Below are 27990 nucleotides of genomic sequence, written 5' to 3' on the forward strand. Positions count from 1 at the left end.
TTCCTTGATTAACACTTTATAGTTCTCTTACTTTTATGATGAATATGTAAGGCAAAAAATAAGTGTTCCCAGCATTTATCTCAACTAGTTCTTATTTCATATAGGCTGACTTTTCTTTTTCTTTTGACATTCCAAATGTCTTGTATAGTTTCTGAAGAAAGGTGGGTAGACACTCTTTGTTCCTCTATATATAATATGGGTTTTTTTTTTTTTTTTTCTGGCTGCTTTCCAGATTTCTCTTTTTTTTTTTTTTTTCATAGTGGTAATTATGATGTCCCTTTGTTCAGTTTCCTACATTTTATTCAGCTTTATTTTGTTAATCTTCTTAGATCTGTGGGTTACTATTTTAATAAATGTCCAATTTTTTATCATTTTTAAACATATTTTGTGTTCTTAAACATTTGAAATTCTATGCTGTTGTGAATGAGGAATTTTTTCTCTCTTTACAGTACTTGACTTTCTTCTGGAGGACAGTTTAGGTACTGCATCCTTTAAAAGTTATTTTATACTTTGTAAGGGTGAATTTACAGTAGTCTTACTCTGGAGGTTGTTTATCCCTCCTACCAAGATGTGACTTTCCTTGGGTCTCTGCTATATGCCCGTGTATGCAACAACTCGTTCCACTCTGGTGATTGAAACTCAACATCTGTGGCTTGCATGATCTTTAAAACTTGTTTAGATATACAGGTCTCAAGAAACTTTTTTGCTTTTTTTTTCCCTGACGTAGTGGAGTTAAATCCTATTTGTGTGCTGTGCTTAAGATTCATTCCAAAATTCAAGGGACCCCGTGCATATTTCTGGAGTGTTATTTACATACTTTTTTCTTATAGTATTTTGCTCCTAAAATTCCACCTACCTTGGCCTCCCCAAACTTCAGTATCTTTCTCCTCAATTCCACAAGACTGCCATGCAGTGCTTGAGTTTCCCTGCCTGTGTCATTATCTAAAACGGTAGATCTTGCCTTTTAAGGGAGAGAGCCAGGGAAATTGTAGTCTTACATTTATTATTTCCTCTTTCTCAAGGACCATAGTACTGTCATACCTGAAAATGTCAGATATCTGAAAAACATTTTAGATATTTTGTCAAATTCTACTTCTTTATGTTAGAAGGACAAGTCATGTACCAGATAACTCTATGACGTTTGATGCTTTTCTACAAAAAATGTATTTTTTTTTCAACTTTAGGTCCATTAGCCTCAAGATGCATTTCTGAATTGGCATGAAATAGCATGTACATATAACATTGTGTTTTTCTGTGGAGAAGGTCTGTAGCTTTAATCTTGCTTAGGCATCCTAGTATATATGAGTGTGCCTGTTTGTTTTGTGATCTCTCATCTGTTCTCTGATGGTGAAGATACAAAATGCTAAAAAGGGTTTAATTGACTAAAACAACTGTTCAAATGATAGTGAATAAATGCTCCAGTGACACTTAACAAAATGAGTTTCAAAAACTTTATAGCATTAGATTTTAAATTAATAGAGTGTAGTGTCGTGTATAAGGAATGATAGATTAACTTGTTTATAGTTCTGGAAAGGTAGCAAATTTTTTATAAATACCTTGTAAACCTATATAGAATTTTCACTATGTGGAAGATACTGGGAGTAGTGGGAAAAAATACACATGTAAGTAATTGGTGTGCTCCTCTTCAATGATCACAGACTCCATTTGATTGATTGATGTTGTTCACTTATGTATGTAGAAATATCATTTTGACATATAATGTACTCTTCTTTTACATACATGTTCTACCTTAATTTCTATATATTGCTCCTAGATATAGGTTCTGGAAACATTTTCCCTCAATATAATTGTTAGTGTTATAATGAAAGTAAATTTAGTTGAGTCGTATTCTCTCTCACAACATAAGCTTAAAGATTACAATGACTTCAGATTTTACTATTAATTTACCTATTTATTGACATAGGAATAGAGAAGACAGAACATGTTTAATATTAGGAAAAACATTTTAAATTAAATTTTGTATTTAGCAACATAAATAATTCTTTTTAACTTCTCTGTTTTAAAAAATAGATTTGCATGCCAATTTTATTAGAAATAATAAAAATATTTAGAGATGGTGTGTAGTTTATGTTTATATGATTTAAATATTTATTCATTTGACCATTGATAAACCTATAAATATTAGCCACTCTTGGACTGCTTTTTTTGCAGCATCACAAATCTTTAAACCATGTTCATTAGAAATGTAATGTGACAGCATTATCAAGCCTATAGACAAAATGAAAACTGACCATTCAAATCTGTCAGTTACTGAGAGTTTGATACATTATTTGCCCATATTCCTTCTAGATTATTGAAGAGTAAAATATTAAGGATCTAAATTTTTTATTTCTTTTTTTTTTTTTCTTTTTCTTTTTTGTCGGGTGGCACCTGAGTCACATGAAGGTTCTCAGGCTAGAGGTCAAATTGCAGCTGTAGCCACTGGCCTAAGCTACAAGCCACAGCAATGTGGGAACCAAGCCATGTCTGTGACCTACACCATAACTCACAGCAATGCTGGATCCTTAACCCACTGAGCAAGGCCAGGGATGGAACTGGTGTCCTCATGGATACTAGTTGGGTTTGTTACCACTGAGCCACAACAGGAACTCCCTAGAATTTTGATTTCTTATTTCATAGGAATCTAAGGGAAATTTTCCCTTTAAATATAAGGAAACACTTAAATATAAGGACTGTACCTACTTACTGCAAGATTTTGTTATGTTCATAGCGAAGAAATTTAAGAGAAAGTTTCAGATGTCCATGTTTGAATATAAAAGGTTATAATTTCAATTTCCAGACTTCTTACATAAAATGTTAGTGTACTTCAGCTCTTATCTACCTCATCCTCCCATTTTCATTCTATCTGTACGAGAATGTACCTTCTCAAAATTTGAATTGAGATATCCATGTTGATCCTCTAGCAAGAGGCATCAGACATTGCAGATATGTATATCAAATAGAGTATTTTACTAGTTTTAGGGGACCTAGTACCATAGAAATCCCATTCATTTTAAGAAATGTAACATTAGCAATAAAAAAGTTGCACATAAAGACTACCGAAATTGCAGATTTCGTTGCTGTCTTACAATAAGGGCTGACTCCACTCATTCACATGTCTCTCTAAGCTCTGCTGAAACAGCAGGATTTTGAAACTGGCTGTGAAATTAGATTTTCCAACATGAGCAGTGAGAGCTGTCATAAGTTTAATCTCTAAAGGCAAAAGAAAAACTGTGTTATCATGGTTTATTTCTATCTCCCATGAATATTTTCTCTGATCATAATATGCAAACCATGGTGTACAGATTGAAGTTGACTTTTGGTATTTAGGGATTTTTAGTAAGATTTGAGTTGTAAATTTTTTCTCCTCTGACAGCATTTTATGAAATATATGCCTAATAAGAAATAAGCAGATGATTCTTAGACAAAAACTAAAAAATAACCTGTGTTGTCAAAACAGTTTCCATTTCCCCAAAGAATTTTTAGTCTGTTAGTGGTAGAATTGACTGTTATGGATCTTTCTAGACTATTTTCTTTTTCTGATTAGCACTCTGTAGTCTGTGTGTCTTTTATCATGCCAGTGTTTATTATTGGTACAAACTTCTCACTAACATATGTAAATTAGAGTCCAGTTCTTGAAGTCAGGCAAAGATTGAGTTTTAAATTTGACTTTATATCACATTGTTTGTTACTGGGCAGATTCTATAAATTCCCAAAGCCACAGCATTCTCATCTTTAAAACAGAGATAATTATAGTTCCTTACCGTTAGGGCTGTTATGAAGATTAAGTAAAATAATTGCATATACTCTTTGGATAAGTACTGGATATTTGGTCTATAGTTATTAATCATTTCTGTTTTTCTGTTTATCCCACTTGATGAGCTAAAACAGAGCGTCCTATGCTATGGCTGTTCCAAGGACTAGAGCAGTTATTCTCAGCCATATCTGACCCTAATTCACACTGAATAAGCAATCTGAAGGGTCTGAAGAGTGCCAACAACCTGTGAATAGAAATATTATCTGACAAATAATCCAAAGAACCAAATGGTTTAAGAACTCATAGGACATATTTTTAAATTACGTTATTTCATATGGCACAAATGAACCTATCTACAAAACTGAAACAGACTCACAGACATGGGAACAGACTTGTGGTTGCCAGGGGGGCAGGAAGAAGGAGTAGGATGGACTGAGAGTTTGGCGTTAGTAGATGCAAACTATTACATTTGGAAATGATAGACAATAAGGTCTTACTCTATAGCACAGGGAAGTATATCCAGCCTCCTGGGTTAGACCATGATGGAAAATAATATATGTTTGTACGTGTCTGTGTGTATGTGTATATACATATACACATATGTACAAAAAAACATCTTCATAGTTTTGCATTTCACATTTATGTCTTCAATTTATTGGAAATGATTTTTATATGATGGGTGATAGGGTTCCAATTTCATTAAAAATATGGATATCTGAAAATAAAATATTTATCTCAAAAAATTGACAAAATCTTTCTCAACTTCTTACTAAAATAATTACACAGACATATATAAAAGGGAGTAAAATCATAAAAACTGTAAAGACACTAACAGAAATTACAGAATCTGAGTAAAATGTTATCTATAACCAATAGGATGGCTTTAATAGAGCAAACATTGTACAGATATTTCAAGAATGGGATGGGACAGTCTACAGAGAAGTACAAGCAGTTCACTTGGCTCCCCACCTTGATATCTACACTCTGTTCAGAAAATGCAAGCACAGAATCAATCCAGAGTGTGAGCACTGGGCATTCTTTGGTGTGTTGCTTGATTTAGTGTAGAAGCACATTGCTGGCCATTACTTCCCATCTTATTAGTGCCTTTCCTTCTAGGTCTGCTCTGATGCTAAGAATAACAGAAAACCTTCAAGAGAAACCATTTAGTATGCAGACTGAATGTACCCAGTATATTCATGTAAAAACCCATCAAGGTTATAAAAACTTTGTTAGAGTCTAGTCTCTAGAGACAGAGTTTGAATTTAAACATTAAAGAAATTTACCTGCCTGGGGGGTAGTGGGTAGAGAAAAAAGAACGTAAGAAGAGGTAACGCTAAGGAAAAAAAAAAATAAGGCTTTTTTTAGATAACCCTGCAATACTAAATACTGGAAGAAAGCAGAGTAAGGTGCGTTTAGTTTTCAAGATAGTAATAATTTAGCAATGATAGAGTTGTCCTTTGGCATAGCTGCTTAAGGATCCCGCATTGTCACTGTAGTGGCTTGGGTTGCTGCTGTGGTAAGAATTCAATCCCCGTTCTGAGAATTTATGCATACTGTAAGCATAGGCAAAAAATAATAATACTTGGGCAGTGAGTCCAGTTATTTTACATGTTTAAAAACAATGGAAATAGTTTCTACTCTAAATTGGAAAAAAATACCTTTATTATAATTTGGCTTTCAGGAGACCATGATCACTATATTTTGTGAATTTATACAAAATATCAAATCATACTTTCTCTATAAATTTAGTTCACTCCATTGTTTTATCATAACTAACATGTTTCTTGTAGATTTTCTCATGAAAAACTCAAAAATATGATTACTTATCCTGATTTTGCAGTGTTATTGACAGTATTAATTACTAATTATAAACTCTGAAGAGGGCAAGCTTTTATAGGTCATATAAGCCTGACTCCACCTTTGAAAACTATATCTGGGTATTCATTCCTTGTGCTAACCTCTGATATCATTTATTGTCTGTACCAATAGTGAGATTAATGGTTAAAGATGGTAGCTCTACAGTCACATTACCTGGGTTCAGATTCAGTAGTCATATTTACTGATTGTATGGCATTACAGAAGTTGTGTATTTTTTTCTTTGGCTTTGTTTTCCTTTTATGAAAGAGAAAAAATAGTACCGATACCATTTAAATAATATGGTAAAGTGCTAGAAATAATGTCCAGCAAGTAATGAGGTTTCAGTTAATCATATATATATATATATACTGTGTGTATAAATGTAATATGTTTGTGTGTGATGAAGTATTAGAAAAGAATGCTTAGAAGAGAATAAATGTTCAGTGAATGATAGTGTTTATCATTTCTCCGACCTTTAGTGTCTTATTTGATACCAAAGAAGGCTATATTTCTTTGCATTTTTGTGTATATATGATGTAAAATTCCAGTGATGTAATGAAAGACTTGAAAGCAAGGCTCTTTTGTTTTCTTCAGCACACCTAACATAGTAGGAGTCATTAAACTATATGACATTCTGGATTCAGCTTGTGCCGGCATCACAGTTGACTGGGCATGTATATCTCTTGCTGTTCTCAACTTCTTGTTCATCAAATGTCATCCTACTAGCTTTATATTAGCTGTGGTAGGACTGTTTACATCATAGAAATTGACAAATACCCACCAATCAGGGCTTCCTGCTATGCCAAAGAGAAGGTTTGAACCATTTACTAGCACACCCTGATTAAATGTTTATCAATATTAATGTTAAAACCAAGGCTCAATATCCATGATAGTGACTCTTAGCCCAGTTTGCTTATTATAATTATCTGTAATTTTTTTTCTTGAGTTTTTAGAGAATGCTTGGGCCCTACCAGTGTGTGAAGCAAGGGATGATATTGACCTAATTCAGAAAAAAAATAAAAATAAAAAAAAACACCAACTATATCCCACAGGAGTAGCATTCTATAATTATGCAATAGATATTATTTTATATGCATCTAGAGCGCTGAGATCAAGCACATCAATGATTATTTTCACATGGATATTTAGCTCTGTACCTTTATCTATATTTTCCTGTATCTCCTCACACATAACAAACTATATGAAGTTATTGATTTCTTCTTACACAGTTATTATACTCCCATAAATCAACACTGTGTTGAGATCATGGACTCTTAACATGAGGTTAATAGTATGTTCTTAACCATTTTGGGGTTGCAAACTGAAATGCCTACAACAGCGTTTCCCAACTACTTTTATTTACAAAGAATCTTATAGGATGCTTGATAAAATTCAGAGTCTACCTTTATTCTAGATTTCCTGAAAAAGTATCTCCAGAGGATGAGCTAGGGATCCATATTTTTAGTCAAGAATCTCAATGGCTTTTCTGATCTGGCAATTTTGGGAAACTTAGGCAATAGAAACTAAGTAGGTGGGCTCAGTGGTTGAAGCAGGATGAGAGAGATGTGTAGAACTGAGATAATGCCTCAGTTGTAGGGTCTAGGGTCATACAGTTTTCAAGATAATCTGGAAATATGGATTGTTACAGAAAAAATTCTTAAATAACAAAAGATTTTGCATTGTATTTGTATTATTTACTATCCAGGCCAAAGTCAACATTTTAACATACTTCTGGTTCAAAAAAAAAAAAATTACCATACTTCAAAATACTGTGAAAGGTAATAGTGAATGAGAGAAGTCAGCTCGGGTCCCATATACTCTCTATTTTATTCATTCCAGACCATTCTCCTTTACAGTGCTCTCTGCTCTGTTTCTTAGTCATAGTAAAGTAAAATTCCATAATACCAGGAAAGGAAAGAGCAAAATGATATTTGTATATGTCTCCTATCCTAGACACATAGTAAATGCTCAATTAATATTTGCTGAATAATTCTGAAATCTTTAAAGAAATATTTAGGCATTCTATTAAAAATAGTATTATATGAATATAAAAAAGTGACATATCATTTGGGTGTAAAAAGTGATGTGTTTAAATTGAATTATCTGAATGGAAAAGGGAGGAGTAAAATGTGAGACAGTCATCCATTTTCATTGAAATGGAATTCATTCTTTATGTCCTGGTTAGCACAGCTTCTCTTAGGTTCAAATATTTGGCTCATAGGAAGTAACTATGTTGGGAGAAAAAAAAGATATTGACTTCATATAATTTTTGGAAGAAGACAGAACAAGTACTGTTCTAGTGAATTTTGGAGAGTTTTTGGAATATATATTATAGGAGAATGGAGTAGAGGGGCCCTATTTAAATATATTCAATGATGATTTCTGGGTGCAAACACCAGTCATGCTCCTTGGTAAGAGACTGAAAAAGAAATGTTGAAATGGCTCTATATTTACTCAGAAACTTGTGTATCTAAAATTAAAATATGCAATATATCTTTTAATCTTTTGGTATAGTTCCCACATTGAGCCCTACATTGTTATAGACTATTATTTTTAAGGTATAGAATTGTTTCCTTTTTCCCTTTATAGACATATAAACACACTATTAGAACAGTTTTTCATGGTTCTGAAGTATTTCTATAGCCATCATATATGATAAATGATTTGTTTCATCCCACAATATGTGTGGCAGAAAATATTAACCTTGCCATACTGGAGAATGGTTTAATATGTTAGGCTATTTCCACATGATCTCCTTTCAGGGATATTATGTATATAAAATTACTTGTTAAGTGTTCTGATATTTTCGTTGGTTCCTACTGTCTCACTATAATAATGAGGACACTGTCTAAACCATAGTTGTTAAATGTCTTGAGAGCTTTTATTCTCAAGAAAGTAGCAGAAGGCCATGCATTTGAACTATAAAACTGTAGAACACAATATAAAGTGAATATATTAGATTTGCTGAGGGAACCATTAAAAGGCAATGGATATAAATTGAGGAACATGACTATTTCATTCTACTGAAACCAACAAACAAATAGATATGTTCTTCAATTAAAACTGTAAATAACATTGTAATAGAATTTCCTTTGAGCCCCCATACATGTGCACATATCAAAATGAGCTCAAGGAACAGCATTAATAATGTGAAAGAAAGAAAGCAGAGACTAAGAAATTACAGTCAGAAATATAGACTAAGGAAATACAGCCTGAAACACAGTCAGTTTAGAATTGCACAAATATGTCCTGGCCATCATTTCAGGTTATAACTATCTCTGATCACCGTTCTCTTGTTCGCTCACATTCTAAATCTACATGACTAGTAGGAACAGTTGAACACATTGAAAATTTCCCAAGCTTAGTAGGATGCTATCTTAGTGGCTCTAAAAGTATTCCTTGAATATCTTACTATCTTAAACTGAAATTTTAGAAATGTTTACATTTCAATAGATACTGCAAATAGTAAAACAGAAAAGTTACTTTTTTTAAAATTGGGAAATGTGATTTTGTTTTATTTTTGTGAATGTGTGATAACTAAAATCTGAAAACATATCCTGGTATGTTTCATCTTTGTATTTCATGATTTGGCTTTTCTTCTCACTGCTGCTATACGTTACTCCGTATAGCAGCAGTTAAGACAGTGGGCTTGAGTACTACCTTGATTTCAAATCCTGACACTTACCAGGTATGCAATCATGACTTAGCCACTTAACTTTTACAAGGCTTGTTTTCTCAGATGTAGAAGAGCATAATAATGTACCCCTCATGGGACTGGCATAATAATTAGAGAAATTCGTTGAAATGGCTTGAAGATTTCAACACAAGACCTGAAACCATAAAATTCCTGGAAGAAAACTTAGGGAAAAGCTACTTGACATTGGTATTGGCGGTGGTTTTTGGATATGATACGGCCATAAGAACAATCAACAAAAGCAAAAATTAATAAATGAGAGTACATCAAATTAAAAATCTTCTCTACAGCCAAAGAAACAGTCAACAAAATGAACAGGTAACTTAAGGAATGGCAGAAAATATTGACAAATCACATACGATAATAAGGAGTTAATATTCAAATATATGTAAAGAATTCATTTAACTCAAAAGTAAAAATATATTTTAAAATGGGCAAATGAACTGAATAGACTATTTTTTTTTCTAAAAAAGAAATAAAATGGCTCAATAGCTCATGACATGCTGCAGCCATTCTGGAACACAATAGGGGGTTTCCTCAAAAAATTAAAAAATAAGAGTTAGCGTATAATCCAGCAACCCCATTTTAGGTATATATCAAAAAAAAAATGAAATTGCCATCTTGAAAATATATATGCACTACCAGGATCCTGTCGTATTATTCACATTAGTCAAGATATGGAAACAACCTAAGTCCCCATCAACAGATAAGGGGTTAAAGAAAATGTAGATGGATTACTATTTTGTACCTATGGGCTATTTAGGCATGAGAAAGAAGGGACTTGTCATTTGAGACAACATGGGTGGACTAGACCCTTATGCTCAGTGAAATAAGTCAGAGAAAGACAAATACTATATGATCTCATCATATGCGAACTCTAAAAACACCTAGAGTTGCTGTATGTGTTAGCTTTTTTCCATTCAATTAGATATTTCCTTATGGCATAACTGTTTTATTTTTCATTAACTGTATCCCAAAGAAAATGCATCTATCAGTATTACCATGTTTCTTTTATAAGAAGGACATTTTAACCATGCATTTGAACATAGACTGGCCATTTCACTTAAAAGTAGACTAATGATTGTGGCATCTTATTTTTTTTTTTTGTGCATCTTATTTTTTTTAAGTCCTCTTTTATATACCAGTATATATTTTTGAATATGTAGATTTTCTTTACCTTTTAATTACTGTGCTCTTCTGAGTGAAACAAAACATATTGTTCAGGATATATATGGACAATTTTCCAAAGAACTGTTTTTGTTTTGTTTTGTTTTTTAATCCTTTCACATATTTGAAAATACTGGCTTTGATATTAGAATTTAAGAGTAAGAGTTCTTCAGGGACATTTAGTCCATTCCTGACACCTATTTAGCACAAGAAACACTTTCTAAAATGAGACGCTAATTTACTGCTACAAGAAAGAAAAGTGGTGGCAAAGGCATGTAACCAACTTCATTCTCATTTCCTGACTTTATAAAGCCTTTTTTCACATTGTCCAGTAATCTATTTTTTTTGTATAGTTTAAAAAGCATTAGATATGAATGGATAAAGTGGAGCGGCTGGATAGGTGTCTAATCAAAACGTTTGCTTTCTCCATAACCAATGTTGCAAACCACTCTTTGGATTCTGAAACGTTGAAAACAATAACTGCACAGAGAATAAAAATGAATTACAAATATTTTGGCATCTAAGAGAGTAGTATATGTTCAATCAGCCCAATGGATGTAATTTTTTATGTCAATTACACAGAAGTATCAGAAACATTTTTTTTGCTATTTGTGAAATATTTGTTCATTAATTTTGTTTACTATTTACTGACTGCCTGGCTCTTCTCATAGTCTTTATTCATGTAGTGCCCATAACATACTGACCTATTCAACACTATTATATCATATTATGTTTTATATTGTATTATATTATATCTAACACCCACTGATGACTTTCAAATACAATCAAATCAAAACTCTTTTTTACATGCAACATGATTCTGAGTGATCTGGTCATTCATTGTATACACTTCTAATCACACTCAATGGAAAGAATTTCCTTATGATCCTAATTAAATATTGTCAGGTCCATACCCAGTATCAATTTTTAATTTTTTCAAAGTAGTTATTACTCTTTGAAATTAAAATTATGTATGATTTATATGTTCATTTCTGTCTCTTGCACCCTTAATCCCATCTTCCTCTCTGAGGACAAATATATTGTTTTTCTCAGGAATTGTTAAAACCACAGAGCCTAGAAAAATAATTGAAACCTGATAGCACTCAATAAAAAGTAATTTAAATGTATGGGTAAATTGTCTGTACACAAGACATTTGGATTGCAGAGAGGAATACTGCACAGCCTTCTGAGTTTTCTAAATTCTTTTTCTTGTAGAAAATAAGAATTTATATGTGTAAATCCTCTTCTATCTTAAAATTATGAACCAGAGGATTTCAACTTTTCATTCTGTGTTGAGGTGATGGGAAAAGATTCACAGAAAAAGTAATATTTTAGAGATGTTTTGAAAAAAAGTAATTAGAGATTTCCAGGTAGAGAAAAAGGTAATCATGGCAAAGCATTTCAATGATGCAAATAATATCAGCAAATATCATGAAAGGATTTTATACAATCAGAAAATGGTGGCGATATAGTCCTAATGAACCATATATGTAAATGAGGCCAGGGATACACTTAGAAAAATACCTGGAAATGTAATTGGAATTTCAGGTAATTTTCTTCCCTTCCTTTCTTTCTCCCTTTTTCTTCTTTCTTTCTTCGTTTCTTTCTTTCTTTTGCTTTCTTTTTCTTTTCTTTCTTTTTTCCACTTCCTGATTCTTATAATAGCTTTACTATTCTGTCTTAGAATTGATACCTGACTTTTAATTAAGGTTCTGACATTATTTTTAATGCAACACTTACTTTCAATATATTCTCTCAATTCCTTTCTTGAGTCCTCATAATTGTCTCTCATGCTGATTTTATAAAACTGGCTTTTGAAACTACTTGGCTATTAGATGTGGATTTTTCAGGAATTCATTTCTGGAAAATGAGTTGATTAGGGTTAACTGCCCATTTCTGAAATTAAGAAAAAAATGAATCTTGAGCAGAAAACGTAATTTTTCACTTCAAATCTTAATCTGAAATATAATTTTAAAGCCATTTTTTCACTTCAGTGCTTTCCAAAGAGGTTGCCAAATGATATGACTGCTCAAGCTTGCAGGACAGTCAGACCCCTCCCTTCTGGACTAGAATTCTATTTAGCATGCTTACGTTCTCTTCCCATCATTACTTTCATACAACAATTTTTTCATGACATGTTCCTTTATTTTCTTTTTCTTCAGCTGTTTTGTCTTCATTATCAAATTTACATCCCAAGTAGATGGTAAAAGGAGCTAAAGGGGAGTAAGAAGTCATGGTTAAAAGGTCGCCCATTCCTTTGCCACAGGAAACTTTAGGTGAACTCTTTGCTCTTAACTCCCTGATAATTGCCAGTTGTCCTGCCTATCTGGGAAAGGCAATTATCCTTCTCCAAAGGACTGACACAATCATTCAAAAGCACATACGAAGCACCTAAGGTATGTCAGACATCGTTAAGCGTGAAATACAAAAAAGTGAAGAAGACGGGGGTAATCTCTGCCCCTGTGGAATGGCAGTATACAGTGGTTGCTCTTTACCAAGTAGATTTTAAATGTTCCGACCAGAATAGGATTGTGGAAAGTCAACCATCAGTGAGTGCTTCCTTGCAAATCGAAATATTCTACAAGAGAAGGAACTGAAGTTCAGACTCATCATTTATAAAGGATTTTGAAAAACTATGATTAAGGGTCAACTGAAAGAGAATATACATCTAGTGAAGAGAACTTTCAATCTGGTAATAATTAGTAAAATTTAAAAATGCCAATCTGAGTCATTGTATTATTTAGTATGATCGTAATTCATTTATCATTTACTATGATTGTACACTCATTTAGTATGAGTCAAAACACCCCTACTCAGAGTAAGATGGACCCTCCCAGAAAAGGGGGAAAAGTGATTAGTAAGTGGGGAAGAAGACCAAGCTTTCCTCAGGCAAGAATGAAGAGGCAGCTTCAGAAAACTGCTTTATTCATAGCCTCTCTCCACGTCTTCATAGCCTTCAAATCTCCTATCTGCTTGAATCCACAGGGACTAAACCTATCATGCCTTCTGAGAACTTCTTTATCTTCTAGTGAAGAAGTTTCAGTCCTCAGAATGACCCCCATTTCTCTACTACTCCATTTGATATATTCGTCATATTTATAATGCCCATATTTAGTAGTGCCATCTTGTCCTCCTATTCTCTCATATACTCACACCATTCAGACTATGGTCCATGACTCCGCCATACCTGCTTTTATCAAAGTCACAGTTCTAACTCCAATGGTTAATTTTCAGTCCTCCTCATACAGCAATGTTTGACAGAATTGACCCTTGCTTCTTGCATATAGATTTTAAACTGTCTTTCAGGTCACCGGGTACCCTTCATTACTTGTATATCTCATGGTCCATATCCTATCCATTCCCTCCTTTTGCTGGCCTCTTAATATTGATTATTTAGGGTTCACTCCTGGGTCCTCTCCTCTACCAAAATGTACACACTTGACCATCTCCTCTCTCATGGCTGTATCCTAATGATACATTATATTCCAGTGCAAGCCTCGACCTCACTTCAGATCATGTCTACACCTGCATGTCCAATAAAAATCTCAAACATAGCAACGTAAAAGTGAATTTCTTTGAGTTCCCACTGTGGTGCAGTGGGTCAAGAATCTGACTACAGCAGTTCAGGTCCCTGCAAAGGCATGGGCTTGATCCCCAGCTGGGCACAGGGAATTAAAAACAGCTAGCATTGCCACAGTTATTGTGTAGGTTTGCATCTGTGGCTGGGATTCAATTCCTGAGGACTGAGGACTTCCATATGCCACAGGCGCAGTCATAAATTTTAAAATGAAGGAAGAAAGAAAGAAAGAGTGAACTTTTAATTTCCTCATTCCATCTTACTGACTCCACCTGAAGCCTACTAGTTAATGGTAACTTTTGAGTGCTTAAGCCAAAAATTTTGAAATCATCCTTCATTCCCCTTTTCCCCCATTATAGCGCAAGTTCACTTTATTGGGAAATCCTCTCAGCTTTTTCTTCAAGATTTGTTTAGAATATACGACTTCTCACTATTTTAACTATGAACACCCTATATCTGTTTTCCTTTAAAAACTTCCATAATTAAAATTAACAAAATATATGGGTGTTCTCATTGTGGTGATGCAGGTTAGAAACTAACTAGTATCCATGAGGATTCGGGTTCAATCCCTGGCCTTGCTCAGAGGGTCTAGGATGTGGCATGGCCATAAGCTGTGGTATAGGTGGCTCGGATCCTGTGTTGCTATGGCTGTGGCATAGGCCAGCAGCTCTAGCTCTGATCTGATCCTTAGCTGGGAACTTCCATATACCACAGAAGTGGCCTTAAAAAGTAAAAAAAAAAAAAGAAAAAAAAAAGACGTTTCTTATTAGAATTAACCTTGCTTTATATACTTTTCTCATCTCTCACAGTACATTGAGTTCAAGCAACACAACAATTATGTGCAAGTAATCTATGGATCATCCACTGTGCCAAGCACATTGTGTAATAGGAGAGAAATAGATATCAATTTAATTAAATGGAGTAAATTATTACATACTGTAACATTAACTGGATCTCATTTCTTTTACCACTCTATTCCTGATATCTTGCGGTTTACTTGTTTTCAGTTCCATTGTTCCTGAGTTGAGTTAAAGTCAACTGAATTCTTTCCAGAAAATGTCAGACATCTAGACATCTGGGATGTCACATTTGTTGTATTTGAGAAAAACAACAACAACAAAGAATGTAACTTAGTAGCATTTTTAGCATTTTATTATCTATGAGAACAATGACATCCAACAGCTTTTCAACCAGTTTGAATATGCATATGGTAAAAAGAGCAAAAGCCAAATTTTCTCAGCTTCCACAGATGGAAACACTATCTGTGGAAAACCACTAGGAGTAGACAGTTAAATCTCTTTAGGAAAGTGGGAAAGAACACTGAAAATAGAAACCTTTATTGATTGAAATTGGTTTGGATAACCATGCAGAGTATGAACATTTATTATAAAATGTGATTATTTGAGTGACAAGAATAATTGGTAATTTTTTAGTGCCACCAAAGGTATGCCAGACACGTCTTCACAAAAAATGAAATATTTTGACATGGAAAGTCCACTTAAGTCGTTCTTTTGTTGTTCAATAAATATGTTGATTAACCTGAATTTTCCTGTTTTCTTATCATTGAGAGGCTGACATTTCAATATTTTGACGGATTGGAATGGCAGCTGTCAAATCAAGTGTAATTTTAGATTATACTTTTAGAAAGCAGTTACTGAAGACCTGTTTAGCATAGAGTACACATGATTTACAAATTAGTTTAGTAACCATCATTTCTTTCATCTCTATTTATAAAATCAACTAAACATCCCTAATGTAACTTTTAAGAAAATTTTCTGCTAATTTGGCATCTATTAGATGAGGAAAACTAGGCAAATGCAAAACAAAATAAAACAAATTAGAAATTTAGAATGATTGTATCAAGAGAAAGAAATGTTTCCATGGATCAAGAAGATGTGGTACATATACACAATAGAATATTACTCAGCCGTTAAAATGCACGAAATACCAGAATTTTTAGCAACATGGATGGACCTAGAAATTCTCATGCTAAGTGAAGTCAGCCATGCAATGAGACACCAATATCAACTGCTTTCACTGACATGTGTAATCTGAAAAAAGGACAGACTGAACTTCTTTGCAGAACAGATACTGACTCACAGACTTTGAAAAACTTAAGGTCTCTGGAGGAGACAGTTTGGGGGGTAGGGGGATGTGCTTGGGTTGTGGGTGGAAATCCTGTGAAATTGGATTGTGATGATCATTATACAACTACAGATGTGATAAATTCACTGAATAATAAAAAAAAAAAAACAAAAAACAAACAAACAAAAACAAAACAAACAAAAAAAGAAATTTATCCATGGAGTCCCCATCCTGGCGCAGCAGAAACAAATCTGACTAGGAACCATGAGGTTGCAGGTTCTATCCCTGGCCTCACTCAGTGGGTTAAGGATCAGCGTTGCCATGAGCTGTGGTATAGATCACAGACGCAGCTCTGATCTGGTTTTGTTGAGGCTTAGGCTGGCAGCCACAGCTCCACTTCAACCCCTAGCCTGGGAACCTCCGTATGCCATGGGTGAGGTCCTCAAAAGACAAAAAGACCAAAAAAAAAAAAAAAAAAAAAAAAAAAAAAAAAAGAAAGAAAGAAAGAAAAGAAATGTGTCCTCTGGGTCTGCAGTCAAGGAAAGCTCTCCTATTTCATGTTCCTCAGTAAATCTACTCATGCTTTAACTAAATATCATTTCAAGCAATTTTTTTATGCTGTGAACTTCTGGATGTGCCAAATGCCATTGTCCTGTATAAATAAAGTTAGTACATTTGTGAACCCTCAAATGAGGAAAGGCAATATCAAAATTGTGGGTAATTTTGAATAGTTAAACTATAAAGTGCCATGGAATACCCTTTAAAGTCTAAGAAGCATATAAGTGAATAAAATATTCATTAGGTTAAAAATGATTATTCATATTATTAATAGATTTGTCTCATTCTTGAAAATCTTAAATATGCTGAGGACTTTGCAGGTCATTTGCATAGATGATACTTTTGCATTATTTTCCATCCTTTAAACTAATGGATTTTATTTTTTAGAACAGTTCTAGGTTTATAGAAAAGTAGGTGGGAATAACAGAGACTTCCCCTATACCTTCCCACTCCACCTCAGTCAGTTTCTACTCTTATTAACGTCTTGATTCACTACAAGTACGTTTGTCTCATTGGTTACAAGATATGATGTCCTTTAATTTTTGAGTAGTAGAATTTGGAAAGATCCTAGCATTATTATATCCAATAGTGGGCATGATACTCAAATAATGTGTTTTTTTAAATATTTGATTATAGTATACTTTACTTACAATGCATATTAATTTCAAGTGTACAGCAAGATGCCTCATTTATATATATATATATATATCCATTCTTTTTTATATTTTTGCCAGATAGATTATTACAGAATGTTAGATTTACCTGTGTTATTCAGTAGGTCCTTCTGTTTGTCTATTTTATATATATTAGTGTGTATATGTTAATCCCAAACTCCTAATTTATCCCTCTCTGCCACATTTTTCCTTTGGCAACCATAAATTTGATTTCAAATCTGTGACTGTGTCTTTGTTTTGTAAATAAGTTCTTTTGTATCATTTTTAAATTCGATTTCATGTATAAGTGATATCATATATTTGTCTCTGACAAAATTCAACATCCATTTATAATTTAAAAATTCAAATGATGTTACCATAAAATGCTGCAACCAAGTAGGGTGGTTATTAATATTATGTAGAAAACAATTTCTAGTAACCATGTTTTTCTGTCTTTTTAAATTCGCTGTTTATTTTATTTTTAATGATAAGGATCTGTTACTATTTTGAATTCCATTCTATTTTCTCTTTCAGACATATTATAAACCTATGTCTCCTTTAACCATGCCCTCATACTTCACAGATGCAGTATGGTAGTAGCAAAACACAAGGGAAAAAAATTAGGAAACAACAATTCTGGATCAAATAAAAAGCTATAAAGTGGGATACTGACAAAACAAAACTGTCATAGGCAATGAGTGGCAGGAAATCTGAATAAAAATAATGCCTGCTTAGAAATACCACAGCCGTTTTATGTTATGTATAATTTGAGCAAGTGCACATTGAAAAAAGTTCCTACAATTAGTTATAAAGGGCTCAAGAAGAAGCATGGCCTATTGCATCACTCAGGTGAGGAAATGAATGCGCAAGACACATCCTAATCTGAACAGGAAAGGTCCAATTCCATATTTACCACTAGCTGAAGGCTCTACTACTTATAGAATGGAAGACCTGGAAGCTTTACAGATGTATTAGTAAAATTGTGCATTCCAACAGTATAGTACACACATCTAGCTACCATTCTATAGTGTTTATTTGACCATTCTCCATGAATCCTTCAAATTAACCACAAAATTTTTAAATGAATAATTTCTGTAGGTAGGTGTAGTCATAAGTGGATATCTTAGCCAGGTAGAATCCTGTGGAACCTTACAGATCAGATTCTATTTCCCTGGGCAGCAGACTATGTGAAAGTCTGCTTTCAAAATCTTATGCTTATTTGGATATATTACAAATTACATGTGTACCATGAGCTCACATTTTTCTAGTCTGATAATTGAATAGTATTATAATGTTCTAAACAACAATAATTTCTCAACGGTTGATTCTTATGACACCCAATATCCTGATATTGATGTAAGCTAAGATCTTATTTTATTTGCAGATGCTATTAATGCCTATTAGGAGTTTTGAATTCAGATTGTCTCATAGATTGTAATGACTTTTTCTTCATTGAACTCAATTTATATTGACTATACCCTTCTAAAATTCTGTTTTCAGAGTCTATACACTACAATTATTTGCAAATAATTAACTAAAGGCATCACTCGGCATGTAAATGTGGTAGTAGTTGGATGTTTTTATCGTTATGTGCAATACAAGAATTACGTTTCCCCTTTATTCATATATATTTTTCCCTTTCCATTAAACCTAAAATTGAACTTAAAATTCCAATTACTTTAGAGAGTGGGTGGCAGGAGATTTTGATGGCAAAATTTACTTTGTAAGTATTCCCTGCTCAATTTCCTTTACTTATATTCTTATATTGATGTACATGTTTAAGAACAAATGAATTTCACTTAGGCATCTCCCTGGCTTGTCTTTATTTATATTTATGGTAAACTACTAGGAAACTTTTTCCAATTCTGTGCAACTTCAGATCCCTGAAAAAACTTTTATCAGTATTTTTTAGCAAGCTGTTTTCTTTAAAACCTGTAGAGAGAGAAGAGAAAAATGACGATAATACTGGTGTGTGTCTCTTTGTCCTGAATTACAGGAAGAAAAATGTGGATTTCTTAAAACCTAAAACACTTCTCAATCAATTAATTAGATTGTTTGCAAATTTGTGCAATTGAATGAAAAGAGCTATTTATGTCATTATACTGATTAACTGTGTGATAACTACCTATTAATAAGGCACAATTAATTAGGGCTGATGTTAATCCTCCTACAGACACCTATTTTTCAGAGTTCTAATGACTGAGGGAGAATAGAAGAGAACTACTATATCTAGCAATCTAACAGTATGAAAACAGATAAACCACAATCTTATTTGCTGGCAGTGATTTCCTCCAGTGCTCTTCCCTTTGAACATAGTCTACAGTAGCCAACCAGGTTGTCTGTTCCCTGTACAACCAGACATCTGCGGGTATAGGGAACAGTCTTTCTGCTAATGAGCACTGATGCCTTCATGACAAACAGATGATGCCTGCAGATGGTTGGTCCCCTCCAACCTCCTTGGCTGTTTAATTCTCACATATTTCTATACAAATAGCCTTCATTTTAACATATTTCATCATGAATTTCTCATATTTCTAAAAAAAGCTCACCTAAAATTGTTTTTCCCCATTACTTCAAAAAACCTTTGGCATTTAAATAGTTATTTTGATAGAGATGTATTTAAGATGGGAGGGGGTGTGTGTGTGATATTCACTAAAAATACTAATGTAGTTAATGCATTTCAGCCCCATTTTCCTCCTAAAATGATATGATATATTGTCACCCTTTTTGCTTATTTTGGTATAAATGTGACCTCCCCCCAAAATAGACAACATTTTGTACCTTGCATAAGAATCTTCTGGATTCTCAAGAGTGGTTCACAAATATATGCCAAAGAATAGTAAATCAGGGGTTCTAATAAATTGCTGCAATTAAAAAGGGGGGAAACTTTTCTCAATTTTATTTTGTTTTCTTTGAAACCTGTGGAGGAATATCTCTTTTTTTTTGGGTCTTTTCTAGGGCCACACCTGCAGCATGTGGAGGTTCCCAGGCTAGGGGTCTAATCGGAGCTGTAGCCGCTGCCCTATGCTAGAGCCATAGCAACGCAGGATCCAAGCCGCGTCTGCGACCTACACCACAGCTCATGGCAACCCACTGAGCGAGACCAAGGATGGAACCCGCAACCTCATGGTTCCTAGTCGGATTCGTTAACCACTGAGCCACGATGGGAACTCCGGAATATCCATTTTATACTGGAAAATGCTAAGTGACTGAACCGAGTTCTTTTTAATTTCTTTTTTACATTAAAAAAGAGTAAATAAGGTTTTCGCATTTTGGCTCAGGGGCTTAAGAACCAAACTTAAGTTTTGATGAGGATACAGGTTTGATCCCTGGCCTTGCTCAGTGGGTTTAGCATCTGGCATTGCCACAAGTTGCAGCATAGTTTGCAGATGGGGCTGTGGCATAGGCTGGAAGCTGCAGCTCTGATTCGACCCCTAGCCCAGGAATTTCCTTATGCCATGGGTGTGGCCATAAAAAGATAAAACAAACAAACAAGTAAATAAATAAATGAATAAATAATAGAATAAAAAGAGTAAATAATAGCTGCTTAATTGGCATCTTTAATGGTTACTGAGAAACATGTTATATTTGCTTCCTATTGAGACGAATATGTCTAATATATTTGCTGTATCACTGCTACTGAACCACAATACCTTGGATTTCCCGAATGAAAAAGCTATATTTATGACAATCATTCTTTTCTCCTAACATAAGATAAAATCGTATTTGCTAATAACAGATGCACAGCTCCTTGGCAAGCTGTAATGGACCAGAAAAGATGACAGGCAAAAGTAGCTCAGTGAAATAAAGTGAATGTTAAATGACTTGCACCTTGCAGTGTCTGGTACCCTGATTATTGGGTTGAACCACATAATGACCCCTGACATTAATAGAGATAGAGCAATTGGTCAATGTTCTACAGTGGTCAGCTATGTAGATCACAAAACTCATTCATTTTTGAAGTTCTATATACACATTGATAATTACCTCAGACTTCCTAAAGGAAATAGCAAAGAAAAAGCATGATGAATCCATCTTTTTTCATAGAAAATTATATTTCACAGTAAAAAAAATTAATCTTGGGTGCGCTTCATTATACTTTAAGCATAGAGGTTTGCTTACTGTTGAAGAACACTAATGCATTCTACTCTTTTTCATTGAATATATAAACTTTCAGTTTCCCTGTCATATTTCTTATTGCCTCTCATAGTTTAGGATGAATCTAACCTTCCAAATGTCTGGTTTTTTTTTTTTTTTTTTTTTTTTTTTTTTTTTTTTTTTTTTTTTTTTTCCTGCAGGGCTTCCAACTCAGGTTGCAAAGTCCTCAGAAAGGTACAAAGATAGATAGATGATAGATAAATAGACTAGGTTCATTCCCTCTTTTCTTCTTCTCTGTTTCCATATTTCTCCCTATTTTAGAGTTTTTATTGTATTTCTCTTTAGCCATGAAACTTTCTTCAAGAGTTTATTTTCTCTTTCACACAACTGTAGTAATCTTATTCTAAAATCTAAATTGAGCTGAAAGCTCTGCTACAGATCTAAGCAAATGATCCTACTTTACTTTAGAGCATAGGAGTTATTGTCAAACCTAAGCAGCTAGACTTTCCTTTGTCTTGAACTTCTCCATACTATCCTAAACTGTCTTCATGAGGTAATAATCAGAGGATCTTACTTACTATATTCTAACTAAAAATTAGTTTTAAAAAAGAAAAATGACAGACGTGGAGACCAGACCTGTGGTTGCCAAGGAGGAGGGGCAGGGAGTGGGATGGACTGGAAGTTTGGATTTAGTAGGTACAAAATATTGCATTTAGAATGGATAAGCAATAAGGTCCTTCTGTATAGCACAGAGAACTACATCCAACACTTGTGACAGAACATGATGGGAGATAATATGAGAAAAACAGTGTGTAATATGATTGGGTCACTTTTCTTCTTTTCTTTTTGGTTTTTAGGGCTGCACTCACAGCATATGGTGATTCCCAGGCTAGGGGTGTAATCAAGCTACAGCTGCCAGCCACAGCCACAGCAGCACCAGATCCAAGCTGCGTCTGTGACCTACACTATAGCTCACGGCAACGCTGGATCCTTAACCCAATGAGTGAGGCCAGGGATGGAACCTGCAACCTCATCATGGTTCCTAGTCCGATTTGTTTCCACTGTGCCACAGCAGGAACTCCGGGGTCACTTTTCTATATAGCAGAAATTAACAAATATTGCAAATCAACTATAATTTTTAAAAAATTTAAAATTAAAATAAAAAAGAAAAGTGAACAAAACACCCTGATGGACTCCAGTGGATGCTCCAACTTAATCTGATATGGGCAAATATTTTAACTCATTTCATTTATGGCAGACCAGGTATCAGAACAATTTGAGGTATCTATTTAAAGCTCAAGTAAAGTACTATGTAGATATCTGGATATATACTTCTGACACTTTGCAGAGAATTCTGGGCTGAAAATATAAATTGAATAGTTTCCTTCGTGTATGAGGTAACTTGAAGCCAGATAATTGGCGTGAGCATAGGCTGATGGTGTATCTAAGGCATGATCTTCAGAAGGCTTGATGACTCAGCACTTATCATATCCTTACCAGTATGAGTAGTTGGTCAGTTGTGGGATTCCTTTGCATCAAATAGTAAATATTAAAAAAATATGTTGTAGGCTAGCTATTTCTACATTAACCTTATTTTTCCAGATTACAAATGGTTCAGAAGGTAATTACAGATATGAGCATAAAATTCTTATGGAATGGATGAGTGAACTTAATTATATGATTCCTTTTGTCAGGGCACCAGTCGTCTCTAACTTTGCACTTAGCATTTCATAAATTGATTAGTCCCTCTTCTTCAATGCACTTTCTTTATTTGATGTCCAAGATCCCAGAAGCTAATGGTTATATTGCCACCAAACTAGCCCCTTTGCTTCCTTTTTCTTACTCTTCTTTTCTCCAGTGTCTTAACCTTATAGAATTTAAAACTCAACCTTTAGGAGTTCCCGTCGTGGCGCAGTGGTTAACGAATCCAACTAGGAACCATGAGGTTGCGGGTTCGGTCCCTGCCCTTGCTCAGTGGGTTAACGATCCGGCGTTGCCGTGAGCTGTGGTGTAGGTTGCAGATGCGGCTCGGATCCCGCGTTGCTGTGGCTCTGGCTCCAATTCGACCCCTAGCCTGGGAACCTCCATATGCCGCGGGAGCGGCCCAAGAAATAGCAACAACAACAACAACAAAAGACAAAAAGACAAAAAAAAAAAAAAAAAAAAAAAAAAAAACTCAACCTTTGGATCTCTCCATATCCTCAGTCAACTCTTTGGTCATCTCTCCTAGCCCCTTGACTTTAAATGCTCAGATAAGCTTAAAATACAAAGTTATACCTTAAGCCTAGATTTATCTTTTAAATAAATAACAGACTTATATTTCTAAATGCTTACTCACATTTTACTTGAACTTCACTGGACTTAAAGTCATTATCCAAATGTCCCCCAGATACGTGAGCCAATCTACAACCTTTCCCTTTCTCAGTTAACGTTAATTTTCTTCTACTTGTTCAAAACAAATATATGTGAGTCATACTTGGTGTGCATTTTTCTATCATATCCCCCATTTTTTTATGAAAGAAAATCCCATGACTTCTACCCCCTCTGAATCTGGATATTTCACATCACCTTCACTGCTACAAGACTTTTCCAATTGCAGATATTTCCAGCATGGTTTTAGCATCACTCACTTTCCTAACCAGTCTCATAGATTAAAAACTCCAAATTCTCCCTGCTTCTTCACTCCGTTCAAGAAAGCCTAGTACATCCTAGCTAGAGCAGTCCTTTCAAAATATAACTTACTTCTCTACACAAATGTTACTTCTTAATTGTGGGTAAGCATTTATTTAAAAAATCAAGTAGTACCCACCAACATTGTTCATTATTCTTAGCCCAATTTAGTTTTTCTATAGCACTTAAGTTCTAATATATGCTTTATGTATATAATGTATATACTACTTAATTGTATCTCTACTCAATAGAATTTAAGCTCCAGATATAGGTGTTTTAATGATTTCTTCATATTGTAAAATAAATGCATACTTATCCAATCTTTGTTGAATTAATCCATGAATTAATCACTCCATGTCTTGAAGGATGTTTGGTGTCTTTTTGGTAATGATTTATCTATGAACAGCTAGTCTAGCATTTTACCAAACTGATCTATACACTGGCCATCTTAAAGGATGCAATCAACTAGATGATAAAGTTGGATTGCAGCATAGAAGTGATGTCACACTAGCTCTCAGGAAATGATAACAAGGGTTTAGAAATACCTACTTTGATAACAGTAGGTTGGGGGGAATGATAAAAGTTTATGGTTGAAAGTAGATCAATATATAAACTTTCAAAACTATTATCAAGTGATGTTTTTTTTTCCAAGTGGCTGAATGGCTACTTTGAATGAGCTAGGAATTAAAATAAGTGCACTACATGCCTCCTCATAGCAACATAAAAGGATAAACTTAAAAATTCTCAAGTAATTCTATGGAATAATTGAATAAATCAATAGTATTTGTTCTTAAATTCTTTTTAATGAATACATAGTTTAACTTTGTCACTGAATAATTAGAAAACATGAACATGTGTAAGGGTATATATTCCATTCAGTTTAAGAATGCTGCAGGATTTTATACATGCAAAAATTTTATTTAGTTCATTTCACAAAAAAAGTCTTGAAGTTTTATAAAATATGTTATTTTTAGTTTTATAATAAAGCATAGAGCTTTATCATTTAAAACCCAAAATATGTATATAATGTTTTCATTAATCATAAGGTATTCTTTATGAAAAAACTCTAAAAATGGTTAATTAATATTAATGCTTTTGGAGTTCCCTTTGTGGCTCATGGAGTTCCCTACATGGCTCAGCAGTTAATTAACCCGACTAAGATCCATGAGGAGGTGGGTTCAATCCCTGGCCTATTTCAGTGGGTTATGGATCTGGCCTCGCTGTGAGCTGTGGTCTAGGTCACCAACATGGCTTAGATCCAGCATTGCTGTGGCTGTGGCATAGGCTGGCAGCTGTAGCTCTGATTCAACCCCTAGCCTGAAAACTTCCATATGCCATGGGTGCAGCCCCCCCCCAAAAAAAAATTACTGCTTTGTATTTTTACCATGATTTTCTGGTAATAATAATATATATGCCTCAAATGTTTGAAAAATATACATGGAGTTATTTTTATTCAAGTTCATTTAGTGTAGCTATCAAAATGAAAATTTATTTCATTATGTAAAACTTATATATTTCTTTTTTTTAATAAGCTTTTTGATTATATTTAGTGCCAACCAGATGATCCAAGAAAATCTTCCTGTATCAAAGTCATTAACTTAGTCACATCTGCAAAATTCTTTTGGCTGTATAAGGTGACAGGCTCGAGGATCTGGATATTTTTGAGGAAAGTTATTGAGCATATCCCAACAGGATACTATGAAAGGAAATTTTGATAACCTCAACACAACTTATTTGTAACTGTGTTCTTGTTGAAACTTTCTTTGTCAGAGATGATAATTATTTTGATTTGTTATAACATTTTATTTATTTATTTATTTATTTATTTATTTATTTATTTATTTATTTATTTTGCTTTCTAGGGCTGCACCTGTGGCATATGGAAGTTCCTGGGCTAAGGGTGGAATCAGCTGCAGCTGCCAGCCTATACCACAGTCATAGCAACGCAGGATATGAGCCACATCTGCAACCTATACCATAGCTCACAGCAATGCTGGATCCTTAACCCACTGAGCAAGGCCAGGGATTGAATCTACATCCTCATGGATACTAGTCGGGTTTGTTTCCATTGAGTCACAAGGTGCACTCCTGATTTTTTTATTATCTTGTTTCATTTGTGAAAATACTTCAACTAAATTTATTATTTTATTGCTGACTTTGCCTCAAATGGAACTCAACAATTCTATAAGATTTATTTAAATATATATATATATATATTTATATATTCACTTCAAAAAGTGTGATTTATTATGTTGTATAAAATACTCCAAAATAGCTAAGCATAAATCAATACACAGTGGCTCAAACTAATATAATGTAGTATGGAATTTAATTTGGTCCAAATATCTAGAATTCTCATTAATAATTTTCTTTTTCCTTTCTGTTACAAAGATTGGATATTGCATGCACACATATTTTTAGCCCATAACTTCATCTTTCAGAAAGTCTTGTTGTTTGCTCTAGGAAAAAAAAAATCCAATTAAAAAACCATCTGGTAATTTGATTTTTTGTTGTAAATTTAAGATTTTAATTCCTTACCTCTGCATGCAGTTAAACAAATGAAAGAAAACACAGCTTTTTCAACTGAGCTACAGCCTTTTTATTATTCCTTTCTGTTAAAAAAGAAAAAAAGGAAAAAAAGAAGCAAAGAAGGAAAAAGAGAAAACAACCATCTGCCCATGCCAGCTGCTAGAATGTAGAGAGATAATGGAAATCATATATATGATATGGTTTTGTTTTTCTACTGTAAGCTGTGACATCTTCAACACTTCTCTTCAGGAGACACCTGCTTCTCTAAAAGATGGTAAAAGTGTTGTCAACCTGTATCAACACAAGTTTTAAAATCCTCCCATGAACATATACATTTTTATTTAAATATCTTGCAGTATTTTATAATTTATATCCAAATGCTATAGAAAAAAATGGAAAATAAATAGATTCCTATTATTTCAATGCTGTCATTACCATAAGTCATGCTTGTTGAGTAAGCAAACGTGTATGTGTATATGTGTTTAATTTCTACTTCATTTTTTTGTGTATGGAACTAATCATTATTTTGAAATTATTAAAAAGCATAAAACTAAGTATTGTTTGAATGTTTGGCAAACTTGGATTATATAATTTTGAACATTGATATGTGGGTGCTACTCATAAATCAAACTTGGTGTATATTTTTATTTTTTGGCACAGAGGTTGCCCATTATTTCACAAAATAGTCATGAAAAGAAAATTACCTTGAAGCAAAACTCCCTTATTTAAAAATTGCTTTTGGATTGTTTTCCTCATTGTTTTGTGAATGTTCAATAGTTTCGAAGATGTTACTTCCTTTTGAATGGAAAATTTTTAATTATAAGGAAGAGAGGGGAGTGGAAGTTCTTGGTTCTAATGGTTCTTGGCCCTTTCAGAGATAAATTATTCTTAGAAGTGCCTCTGAATATGAGAAGGAATAAATAGTTCTGTGTAACTAGGAATATTGGGATGAGATAACTTCTGAACTGAACTAAATGCTTTAAGAGGGCTTTCACTTAAATGATATTGCTAAATGTCTCTCTTCCTCATTCCATGATTTTTAGTCTTAGGAGGAGACTGAGTCATCACCACTGAATGCTAGAACTAAATTTAGGGAATTATTTCATCTATGTAAATGACTCCCAAGTTGCCTTGCATTTCAGAAAGTTATAGAACGTACAAGAAAAGCATAGCCATGCTTTGACAAAGAGTAGTCAAGTATAACAAACAGAAAACCACCATGGAGAAATTTTCTCTAAAATGAAGAAAGAGATAAAAATCAGCAAAATTAGTTAAACATATTACAGGCAGGCAGAAAACAATACCAAAGAAGAAAGGGGCATTATTACCCTTTTAGAAACACATG

Source organism: Sus scrofa, chromosome 10, assembly GCF_000003025.6.
Source record: "Sus scrofa isolate TJ Tabasco breed Duroc chromosome 10, Sscrofa11.1, whole genome shotgun sequence".
Classification (NCBI taxonomy): domain Eukaryota; kingdom Metazoa; phylum Chordata; class Mammalia; order Artiodactyla; family Suidae; genus Sus; species Sus scrofa.